Genomic DNA, 12,584 nt, shown 5'->3' with positions numbered 1-12,584 from the left:
TACAGTCACCTCCATGACTCTTGATGGGCAGCATATTGATTCCCATGTGTATTGCATACAGGCAGAGAAAAATCAATTTATCATTGGTACATCATTGAATAATCACAGCAGGCATTAAGAATAACACGAATGTATCAGCTTGGCACATTAGCCTAACAGCACGATCCCCTGGAACTGATTTCAGGAGAATTTGGCAGGGATATAATTATTTTGATTACCCTTAATGTTCTTGAGCATTCAAGAAATGTTCAAGTTGAAAGTTGAGGATAAAGCACCGAAAGAAGACTGTGCTGATTGCAAGAACTGAATATTAGGAGAAGGCACATGAAGTATTTTCTGTAGTATTCCCCCCCCCCAAATGCACACTTTGGCACTCATTTGAACAATTTGATTTGCACTTCTGATTTTCACTGAAAAAATATGTCAGACAATTAAGGTCCATTGGGGCGGGTCCCAAGTTGCCATTCCACACATGGAAGACATGGATGGGCTGTGCTTGATACCTCTTACTAGGACATTGCACAAGCAAACAGAAATGAAATTCAAGCAGGTCAATTGAACAATCTCTTACCCATTACAAAGCATGAGAACTGCTACAAATTCTTCCTATATAGCAATGCTTGAACAGTGTTTGTGTAACAGCATTTGGGGGGGGGGACAGCCCTAGAAGCTGCCATTTGCCTTCTGCCCATAGTTCTTTGGCACCAACTCAATGGTGAGCAAGCTTAGATATGATGTTGCTTCCTTGGTGTACTTTATTGTGAAAGAAAGCAGATGTGCATGTCTGTTTGCTGTTGTTGTTGTTGTTGTTTGTTTCGCAAACTGTCCCTTGAATTAGAAAACCTCACCTCCTCCATTTGAGCCAATGCTGTATCTTCCTGACAAACCCCATGCAGGGGACACCCACACCCACTGGTGTAATTAGAACAATGCTCTCCAAACAGACACTTTCCAAAGGGCAAGCAGCTACGTCCACATTCCTCCAATTTACCACAGGAACTGTGAAGCGCAGGAAGTTTTTGGCAAGCAGCATGATACAAAACAAATGCACTGAATATGCAGCGATCCCGAGAGTTGAGGGAGATCATACCCTCCTCCCACTTTCAATGTCCAGGATGGGATCGTTTCTGTCTTTTCTCCAATGAGGCAAATGGGTCATCACAGTAGTATGCCAAAATAATAAAAATAGTCTATATAATGCCTTTTGTTTGCCTGGTGGAGAGGCATGTTGGTAGAAATCTCTCTGACTTTTGAATAGCTAGACTCTATGCTACCATACGAAGGGACCTGTCCAGGGGTGCTATGTGCCGTTTCGCCACTTCAGGTGAAATAGGAATGTGCTACCCCCCCTCACTGCCGCACACACCCCACCATCCCACTGCCCGTGCTAAGCCTCTCTTACCTGCATTGTAGCAGCAGCTGTGAAATGCTGACAGTAGTGCCAGCTTCCAGCAAGATCTTGCACACTCTATGAGATCTTGTGGGGTCTCACCAGAAACACTTCCACTTCCCAGCTGGTGGGCTTGCGCCACTTGAGGTGGGTGCCTGACCTCGCCTCATTTGTGGGCTGGGCTTGTAAGTCTTACATCCATTGCTCCACCCTCTTTTGCCTCTGACCCTATCTTTCACTGACATGTGCCCCCCCCCCCGCAATGGTTCACCATAAGCGAATGTGACGCTCAGACAGAAAACGGTTCTCCACTCCTAAATTACGGTTTTGTAGAAAATAAAGCATTCAGATGCCAATCCTCGGGGTTTCATATTTTGTATTATCGAGCCATATGACTTTATCACTACTTTAGTATATAACTGAGGTGATCATTTAATCTTCCACTAGCAGTTTTGTAGATCAACCCTCCTTTTTTGTGGCAATGGAAATAGCCATTATAAGATGGCTTTTAGAAAGGGCTGGATATTTGCCATGGAGGATATGAACCAGCAATAGCAGCCAAACAGAACCTCTGTTTGCAGAAAGGGAGAAGACATCTGAATACCAGATGACAAAGACAAACAACAGGGAATGCCTTTGACCTTCAAACTCTGTTTGGAACATCTTGAATTATCATTATTACTCATCCTTCATTGTAAGTTCTTGAGGTGTATTACAACAATTTAAAACACAAAGCAGAACTACATAGATCCTCTACTTGGATCAAACGGATCTTCTGACCCTTTAGGTGAATCTGATGGATCCTCTGATCCAGGTATGCCACGCATATTTTCTTATTTTCCTTATTTTATCTTATTGAATCATCAGTGCTGTGCAGAAAAGTTAGAAGCATTAATTCTATTGAGCACAATGTAAATGAGAGAAATTAACTTGAAGAGACGTGGAGAGAAATTGGGTGTTTTCTAAAAGCTGCAAGAAGTTGGATCTATTGAAACACCTAATGATTCACACTGTAGTCGCTTTGATTTGAAAAGCTCAAAGTGAAAGAGATTTTAAATACAGTTCTTTTAGAGAAGCAATTACTTGTGATTTAATCAGCTATGCTTTTTTACTGGGGGGAGAGGGGAGAAGCAGCAGCAGCAGCAGAAGAAGAAGCTATTTTATGTAGGAGAGCAAAAATGACTCATAAAATGAACCTTCACCATAGAAAGAGAGGTGGGGGGAAGAGAGGGCTTGCATTACCATCAAAGTGGTGAGCATGATTCAAAGAAATTTGCAATCAGAGTTGACAGTGAAGATGTGCAAGCCAGAGAGAGCCACTCGAGTTCATTCGGCAGCCGACAGCCATCGGAGTCTTGCACTTCATTATGCTCTATTTCTAAGGAAGATCGCTCTGCGGGAGGTGGGGATATGGTGACTTGTGGAGCAAGCAGACACCGGCCCTGATCTCAGTCTCTTTAGAGCTAATTATTTGGCCTTCTGTTCTGCGAAATTTGCACAACGGGATTCTGATTGCTGCAATATCAAAACAGCTCTTTCAGCTCGGGGATGTTAGTTGGGGCAGGCAGTGCCCTGAAAGGCTTTGGTGGCTCTTCTGGAGTCCATCCACACTGAACTTCAGATTCCAAAACCTGAACTGCCACCATGCCATATCAGTAGACATGCCTTGCTTTTGTACAATGGCTGTGTAAGGCACCTGGGGATTCCCGCCAGGGACTTGGTCAACTGGGCTCTGATGCCTCACATCCGAGAGGACTAAGGCAACTCTCAAGCTGTTCCTGAGAAGCAAAGAGACTGGGAAGGAAAGAGAGACATGAATTCAGAAAAGTCCTCAAGTCTATTGCAGTCAAAGCTCATTTCAGGAATACAATTTCCGTTCTTCAGGGGCAATCTCAGTAGGAATCTTGCCCAGGCTGCAGTGCCACCCTTATAATGGCCAAAGAAGGCAATGCAGGGGGAATTTGACAGTGCTAAATGGGGTATGTGCATGGGGAGGGTGGGAATGAGGTTCTTTTGTGCAAGACTTCCCTCTCTCCCACACACACCCTACACCTGTTTAGGGGGCATGGGGGGCAGAGTAGTGTGCACAGCAATTGAGTTGAATCAATTTACATGTCATCAAACTGATCATGCCAAGTCACTGTAGGAAGCAGTGGGGATGTGGTTGGCTCTGACTCTTAACACAGACTCTCTGCCTTGTCTTGCATCTCCCCACTAGTCTGACCACCTGCCTGCCCATCAACACATCTCTTGCCTCTAATCCTTGTTTGCCTTTTCTAGAAACTGACTCCTGTCCTGTCCTAAACCATATCACCTACCTTTAGGTGGTCCTTTAGACCTTGGTCAGCCTGTGACTGCATCAGAACCACACACCCAGAGTTTGGCCAATATCTGACCAACCTTTGGATCCCACCAGCAAATCTGTGTTCCAGGCCGGAAACCTTTTGTTGCCATTAAATCAGACCCCACAAATCTACTCCATATTCCACTCCGAGAGTAATTTGGGAGCTTTCCAAGATGTAGTTCAACATGCAGAAACCAGAGGTATCTCATAAGGCGAGCAATTTCAAAGGGAAGCAATAATTGGCAAGCACAGATCCTTCTGAGATATTTCAGTGAGATGATGTACGTACAGCAGGGTTCTGAATTTCAGCCAGGATCTCGGATAACAGTTCATGGGGGTCCCACGTCACAGTGCTGGAGCACATCCTTTCCTTACATAAGGTTCCCAGCTCATTCCCCAGCATCTCCAGTTAAAGGATCTCAGGTGTCAGATCTAGGGAAGGCATCCACTTGAGACACAGCAGGGCCACTGCTAGCCAGACCAGACGATAGACCAATCAGCAGTTTGAGCCAATAGAAAGTGATTTCACTTTCAAAGGGATTGGAGAAAGATCCTTCAATAATTTTTTTAAAATGAATAATTATAGCTACATCATACACACACACACACACACACACACACACACGTATACATGATATATCAATCTATCTCTATCTATATATCATCTCTATCTATCTATCCTCTATCTATCTTCTATCTATCTATCTGCCTGGCTGACTGTGCTTGTGCATTTTCTGACTCACTTTCTGGCTGACTGTGCTTGTGAACTTTCTGACTCACTTTCTCTGGGAACAATTCTGATTGATTTCTCAGTATCCTAAACACACACACACATGGCCTTCAAAGGTCCCATCCTCAGATCTTTTCACTGACCAGCATACAACACATATACGTCAGTAGCTGCAGCTTCAATGTTTAGTAGGTGGCTGACTCGGTGATTGCATTGTGTGTTGCCAATTGCCTATTTAATTAAAAGTAGGAAGAGAATATACGGTTCCATCAGGACTCATTTCAAGGTGATTTGGAAATAGATGGCACAAAACATAAAAAGCAGGCTGTGTCACCTGTATCTACAAATCCCTGGTGCACAGGCTTCCATTTCTTTCTTTGTTTAGAAGTTTATACCCCATTTTTCAAAGGAGTCTCATGACAGCTCACATCAGGTTGTAATAATGCAACACTCCACACAGTGTTCTTTTGGGGGGAGGGAGGTGCCGGTACTTACAATGAAGTTGCTACAGTAAGTGCCACACTTTTAACATTTGAGAAAAAAGGATGCTGGTACCTCATAAACTTGAGTACCCCAGAAAAAAGCACTGCTGCTTAGCCATGCCAATTCACAAAACTCAGTGGCACTTGGTCCTTTGCCTGATGGAGAGTTCCAGAGAAACAAACAGTTGGGAGTTATTTCAGGAGGGAAGCAAATAACCTTGAAACTGATTGTTTTCTGGCTGGTAGATGGAGCCCAACAGGTCTTCCCCTTGCCACAAACTTCATCTGGGTATGAGCTGGGGCTGCCACCTGTCCTGTATAATACAGGATTGTCCAGTATTTCAATGTAAAATACTCTGTCCTTTATTGAGACATCATCATAATCATCGTTTTATTTGTATTCCGCCTTTCCATAGTTGAAACCATGCTCAAGGCGGCTGACAACACAACAAGATTTACATAATTACAAACATCAGAGAAGTCATAAACAATAAATAAAACACATCAAAAAGTACACAACCCAATGGAAACAATTTCCACATAAATCGTAAGATCTAAAACTAAAGATACAACAATAATAAACAGACAGTTTTGTCCTGTATTTCAGATCTTCACTCTCTGAGCCTCTTTCCTTTCTATCAGTCTCTCTCTCTCTCTCCCTGCCAAGTTAGGGATCCTTTCCAAATCCATGTGTTTGAAAGGGTGTGTGAAAGGTCCTGTATTTAAGCTCTGGGTAGCCAAGCACCGACAGATTTACAAATTCATGTGTGTACGCACACGCTTGTGGGACAAATTCCAGGGGGGCCTTCCTGTTAGGCTGCAATAGATTGCAACGGATTGCTCTGAAGTCACTTCAGCACCAGATGCAGTTTGTTTTGTGATTTCCCCAGCAGCAAAATTGGATTTAGTGGCAGCGGAGGTGGCTGTGGAAGGCTCCATGCAACCCGTGGGCTGTCTCAATGTGTCCTAAACACAGAAGAAGGAGCACATTCTGCAGTCTAGGTGACACTGCACAAAAGACCCTGGTGGAATCTGCACACATGTTAAAAACATTGTATGTAGATGCTTTTTTAAAAAAATTGTTTTGAAAAACGCATTGAATTTGCTATAGCTCACGGTCGCCATTTAGTGTCGAAATTGTACATTGCACTTTACAACACATTCAAAACGTTTTATTTGCAGCTGTATAGCTGAGTCCCAAGTCATACCTGTCAGCCATATTGCGAGCATCATTGGGAGACTTCCAAGGTTTGTAGGATGGGGCCCACACTGACAGAAGGGTCCCCTAAGAGCCTGGAGCTGGCACAGGCAAGGTCCCTCACTGGTGTTTGAGTAAAATGGTTGTTTCCTTTAATTCATCTTTATAGAATCACTGTCTTTTGAACCAGTTATTTTTCTCCTCCCTCTTTCTCCTAAATAGCTATCATTACGGCAAGCCATTGAAGTGCCCACTACAGTGTTGTCATTTCAAAGCCCTCTGGCCATTGTGGTTGCATTACTGTATATGGCACCACGGAGATACTCAGTGCTGGATTTATGTATAAGCTAAACAAGCTATAGCTTAGGACCCCACTCTCTTGGGGGCCCCCAAAAAATTTAAAGGAAAAAAAACCCTGGATGTACATTTACATAATATAAGATAAAAAACAAATAATATAAAACCTACATACAGTTAGAGCTTAATAATTATTTCACTATTAACATACTTCTTCTTAATTGTATTTCATTTTTTGTCAATAATTTTTATTAATTTTCAATTATAGACATTCCAGTTAATAATAAATCAAATCAAATCTTGCCACATTAAAACACAAATAATAAAACCAATTATACAATCTGAATTAAATAATTTCAGGGGACGTCCCATGTTCTGGATGTCAGGAGAAAGTCTCTTTCATTTGTTCCTGCGTTCAACTCTCTTGATTTTTTCCAGTTTCATAAGTTCGATCTTAACCCATTGTTTTATGCAGTCCTGGTGTGTGACTCTCTCTCGTGTCCAAATAAATCCATATTTCTATTCTTACACAGAAAGCAGTTTCTTCTGTATTGTTATTCTTCAGTTTATTTTATTTTATTTTATTTGCGTAATCCTCTCTGTGGCCCCATCTTTCATTTTCTACTTTATCTTCCAGTCTCTGGGCTCTGTTCCAGCTTTTTGCAATGTACGCCATCTCTCCTTCTTTTGATAAGATTTATGGCGCAGAAATCTTTCAGTAATTCGGTCTTTTGATGAGTTTTTTAATGAATTAGTATTCCAAATATAAATACACTTCCATAGAAAAGGAATGCCATGGGATATATTTCACTAATTGTTTGGTGAATGTTTAGCTTAGCTCATCTAAGATCCACACCCGCTTCCCTGGGCTGCTCACCTCCCGATGAAACACCATGATGAAAGTCCTTTTCAAATCAAAGCTCTGAAATCCAGTGACTGATTTAATTAACAGGTCTTTTTTATCTCCTTCTTTCCAGAACACGCCTGTTTCTTAGTCCTAATTTTAATGATTGTTAGGAAACAGGGATCTCCCGCTCATGGCGATGACTCTGGAGAGTTGCCAATTCGTTTAGTACTCACACCCAGCATCCCTACCCCCACTTTCTGTAGTGAGCGGCAGTTATCGCATGAACTGCAGGTGATGGACAGTCCCCCCCTACCCGGGGGGGGGGATTGGCAGGGATAATTACCCCCATATCATCCCTGAAAACCTGCACGATTGGGGCCCGGTGTTCTGGGAAAGCAGCCAGCTGCCATGGCAGGAAACCTTTATTTATTTATTTTATTTACGGCTATTAGCCCATAAAATATGTACAAACATAAAACACAGGGACATAAAAACAGATATATCCGACAACAGAAGGTGAACACCACGATGCAAGGGTGGGTCATTGAGCAGAGCCAAGAGGCAGCTTGGGGCCAGGAGAGCTCCAAGGGATGGATCACAGAAAAGGAAAACTAAAGACGAACTCCGACATGCACTCTCAACATAACAGTCCAATTAGTTTTGATGTTGTTGTTGTTTTTTGGTGGTTTTTGAGTGTGAGATAACCGCATTCAGAAATCTCGCCACCTGCAGAGTTACAGAAGGATCTGTATCCTGCAAAAGCAGTGCGGCGTGTGACTCAACAGGCCTGCCAACCAAGCGCAGTAAAGCAGGACCCAGGAATTTAGCCCTGGCTATGCTATGCAGGGGACAGTTGAACATTATATGTGAAAGAGATTCAACAGTTTCCCCGTCACACACGCATAGCGGAGACACCAAACCATTGGAAAATCTGTGGTTCAGCAGGTTTGATGGAAAGACATTGAACCTTGCACGAATAAATGCACGTCGGTGTGGTACTGATGAAAGAGATGACATGTATGATGGAAGGCCAAGTGGTGGGGTTATTCCGTGATACCTGGGGGAGCAGACACCCCCACCCCTGGCGAGGTTGTGTTGATTTTCAATGTCCGCTAGTCTTTGCTCAATAAGGCTTTTGGCTGAGCGTAAGTTCATCTTTAAGGAGTCCGCTGGGGAAATTCCAATGCTCAGAAGTTTGGCATGGATTTTTCCTACCCACGGATTGACAAAGACATCCCGCCAGAGGCACTGAAAAAGGTAATGGTCGGGAAGCCTATGCCAGCTGGACAGCCAATAGCCAAAGACTCGCTTCCAGATGACAGTCTCCAATGATGCAATCCTTAACTCCAGACGTATGGCTGCATTGCTCACACACATGGGGAGTTTCAGAAGGCGACGGAGAAACTGATTCTGCAATGTCCCCAGTGATGTTAAATTGGACCCTGGGGCCCAGAGCGGGGCAGCATAACAGAGGGTGGAAACCACTTTTGCGTGATATACCTTCAGTGCAGAAGGGATGTGAGAGGCTCCGTCGGCCGCAAGAAATTGGAGTAGAGTATAAAGTATTGTTTTCCCTTTGTTTAGTAAATACTGTATCTGTGGCTTCCAGCTTAGATTGTAGTGAAAAAAGACTCCCAGGTATTTAAATTTGAAAACCTGTTCTAATTGGACTCCATCTAACTTCCAGCTGTAAGTTTTCCGAGACCTGGAAAAGACCAGGACTTTAGATTTCCCATGATTAATTGTCAGATGGTTAAGTTTGCAATAAGCCGCAAAAATCTTTAGAGCTCTGCATAAACCAACTCTAGAGTAGGAAAGGATCGCTGCATCGTCAGCATATAGGAGCAAAGGGCAGCGAAAATCAGCTAGGCGGGGGGCATGAATGTTGGCTTGAGACTCGTTCAGAAAGAGCTTCATATCGCTAATAAACAGGTTGAAGAGGAGTGGGGCCAAAATGCAGCCTTGGCGCACACCTCTATTTATTGGGACCTCGTTGGATAGGTTTCCCGCCGATGTGAGTCTCACTCTAGCCGACGACCCATGGTGTAATTGGGTTATAAGCCATAACAGCCTTCTATCTATGCCCCATCTCTCTAATTTCTTCCATAGGCAATTTCTTGGGATACTGTTGAAGGCAGGAAACCAGAAGCCCTTCTTAACTGTCTTTCAGTTCAACAATTACTTTGATAAAATACATATTTTGTTATGTGCAAATGGCTTTAGATACCTATTAGGTCCATAAATTACCATATAGCATATAGTCAACACAAAAAAACAGCAACAATTTGTTGTTGACAAAGGACAGCTGGACATATAAAGGTTCCCATTACCTTCAGTAGCTTAAATCCGGCCCTGGAGATACTGCAGAGATATTGAATATTTCTTCTTGGCAACTAAGATCACAGCTGTGGGTCAGACTCTGCTGTGAAGAAAAGCAAGAAATATATAAAGAAACCCCAATTATTCTGCTAAGAGTGTGTTCCTTTTTTCCTCAAGAAGGAGGTTTCCCCCACAGGAAATAAGTCCTTACAGAAAAAATTCATATCCATCTGATTTGTTACTCTAAAACCTTCCTAGCCTTTGGCTTTTTGCTGCTACACAGGAAGCTGCTATATCAAGTTAAATTTGCAATCTTTCTAAATGGAGCCCAATCTTTCCCAGTGAATGCCAAATGCAGACCCATTAGATCACATCCCAAATATTGCAATACCCCAAGATGAAATTGTATGCTGTTCTGAAAACAAATCTAATCTCACAAATCTTGCAGCATAGACATTTGAAAATGAGTCAAAGTCCCTCTTTTAGAAGATATATTTTAAGATTTCTTTGGAAGGGAGATCTGTCAAAGTAAATATGGCAAAAACCTTCCGAAGGGAATGGACAAGAAAGGACAAAATACAATGGGATGAAAAGAACCAAATGCTGCAACAATTGCTGGTTTCTGAACAAAATTTGTGCTGCCTTACCTTGGAATTCGTCTTTAAAGTTTCTCTAGAATAGCACAGAAGGCAAATCATATACATTTCAATAGCAAAGCTATAGACTTCTGCTTGAGGGAAATTTATCATTAACAGTACAATCCTTTGCATGTCTACTCAGCTGTAAGCCCCATTGAGTTTAGTGCTCCTTACTCCTGGGTAAATGGATATTGGTTTGCAGCCTAAGCAGCAGCAAGTATACAAAAAAGTGTTCATCAGCTAGGACAGTATGTTCTTGGAAAACACACACACACACACACACAAACAAACACACACGGATAGGTTTTTTAAATTCCACTCCTCTTCCAAAGAGTTCAGAATAGGACGTATATACTAGGGCTGCGCATGGAGTCCCCAATCCAAACTGTGACCCAGATTTGTAGAATCCAGATTGGACCTGATTCGGTCAGGACAAATGTGGACCCAGTAGCAACCAGATCTCCAGAAATCCAATTGACTTGCATAGCAAAACCAGAATGGTCATCACTTTCTTAATATTTCACATTGAGGCATGCAATTTGGGGTGGGGTTGGCAATAGTAGACCCTAAAGGGGAGATCAACCCTGCCAGATTTCAGATAGATTTTTAAGCTAGCTACATTTAAATCTTAAAATGTTTTAAAATGAAAACAGACACAACATTTTTGTTTTTTCATATAGGGGGACTTATATCTTGAAATGTGCAAGTCCCTATAGAGGGGATTTATTGTGCCAAACTTCAGATGTATGACTCCAGGAGTTTACATGCTAGCCCCTTGAAAAGCTGGTTAGGTTAGCTTATCCTTAGGCTAAGAGATCCAGAGCGAAGCTTGGATTTAAACAGTAGCTGAAGTAGCAGCACCTCTCCTGCCCCCAAATGTTAAAAGTGTGGCACTTACTGTGACAAGTTCATGGTGAGTACTGGCATATTTTTCAAAGGGACTTCTTTGTAAACACGTATATGATTGCACTGTAAAACACTTGTATTTCAAGGACAAATTATACAGTTGTGTTTTCAGGTGTCAACCTTTAGCATTCAAATGGCTTCACTATGTGTAATTGCAAATATTATCAAACATTCTTTCCAGCTCTACCAGTTTTGAGTTCCTAGAATCACAGAATTGTAGAGTTGGAAGGGACCCCGAGGGTTATCTAGTCCAGATGACAGATGATCACCCAGCCTCTGCTTGAAAACATCCAGTGAAGGAAAGTCCAAGAGAGTCGGTTCCATTGTCTGACAGCTTTTGCTGTCAGAAAGTTCTTCCTGATGTTTAGTCGGAATCTCCTTTTTTTGTAACTTGAAGCCATTGGTTCGAATCCTACCCTCCAGAGCAGGAGAGAAACAACTACTGGTAATTTGACATCAGAGTAATCCCATGGAAACAGTAAGACCTTCCAGAAATGGATAGGTAGTGGTTTCTGATGAGTATAGTTATCAGAGACCAAACGTTGCCTAACCCTGCAGCCAATTCATGAAGGTTTTGCCTCTGTCAGAGTAGCTTTTGTCAAGAAATAATGAGATGCCATCAAGAAAGCCTCGCTTGGTACATAATGGTACATAATGGAAAGCAGCCAGCGCAGAACTGAAGACTGCTGCAACTAAGATGCCATTCAAAGCCACTCTATAAATACCTGTAAGGCGGAGAGGTTCCCTTCCGTCTGCATTTAAAACACACACACATTCCCAACAAAACAAAACAAAATCACCCTGCTAAGCTTGTTTCAGTGGGAAAGCGGCTCCTGGCTATTTCAACCATTTTACTGGATTTCATTTAATGATATTAAAAGGCCACCATCCCACATCATTATGATTGCAATACATTTTAAGGGACTCATTAGAAGACAACACACACACACATACATACACACACACACACGTATTTTAACTCCACTCCTTTTTTATCTATTTTACAAGCGTTATCTATTTGTGTGAGGGCACATGCTGAGGAAAAAGTGGGCAAGGCATCCCACTGAGCAGAAATGAGAAAAGTAGAAGTTGCCCATTGAACCTCAAACCACTTGCTGGGGACAGCTGCCTCGCTCTGCCTAATGGCAGAGTGCATGTATATGTTAAAAGGGCATTATTTGTAAGGTTTGGGGAAGGCGCAAGGGAGGTTTCAGAAAGGCAGGAGGCAGGCAGACAGGCAGGGAGGGTGGGTGGGATATGAGAGCAGACGAGTGCACAAGGAAAAGATTATGTAAGCCTGACAACTGGGGAAGATGACACAGATCCTTTACAAAAAAGGCCGGAGGGAGGGGTACAAGCTCCAAATAGGTAATTTAAACTTTGCCCCCAGACCCCTGTCTAGAGTGCTCATATAGCCAACATACACAACCAAT

This window comes from Podarcis filfolensis (assembly GCF_964270895.1).
Source record: "Podarcis filfolensis genome assembly, chromosome: 2".
Taxonomy (NCBI): domain Eukaryota; kingdom Metazoa; phylum Chordata; class Lepidosauria; order Squamata; family Lacertidae; genus Podarcis; species Podarcis filfolensis.
The sequence above is the reverse complement of the archived record's forward strand: the minus strand, read 5'-3'. Positions refer to the sequence as shown.